This window comes from Capsicum annuum, chromosome 9, assembly GCF_002878395.1.
Source record: "Capsicum annuum cultivar UCD-10X-F1 chromosome 9, UCD10Xv1.1, whole genome shotgun sequence".
NCBI lineage: Eukaryota > Viridiplantae > Streptophyta > Magnoliopsida > Solanales > Solanaceae > Capsicum > Capsicum annuum.
The window spans coordinates 213,976,000-213,976,526 of NC_061119.1; positions in this window are offsets into that span (position 1 = coordinate 213,976,000).

The following is a 527-nucleotide window of genomic DNA, read 5'->3' on the forward strand; positions in this document are numbered from 1 at the left end:
AACGAAAATTAAGCTTGAATGGTGTATACGCAATCTTACAACAGCTATGACAACATACCCAATGTACTCCGCAAGTGAAGTCTGGAAAGCGATGGTGTATACGCAAATGTACTTCTACCTAGTGCATACCCAATGTACTCCGCAAGTGAAGTCTGGAAAGCGATGGTGTATACGCAAATGTACTTTTACCTAGTGCAGATAGAACAATGAAACTATTCTTATTAAAACAACAAACAAACAAAAAAATGATTGGGCAATTTTTATCACATAAAACTCCTGAAGCGAGCCTACATTTCAACCATCCTGCTCTAATACGATGCTTGACATCCTCGTAAATCTCACCATTGCCATGAATCACAGACCCCAGATACTTGAAACTCTTCCTCTCCTGATGGCCTGAGAGTCCAGTTTCACGACCATATCAGCCTCCTGCAACCTATCACAAAACTTACAGTTAAGTACTTCATCTTTGTCCTGCTCAACCGAAATCCTTTAGACTCAAGCGTCTGTCTCCAAATCTCCAACTT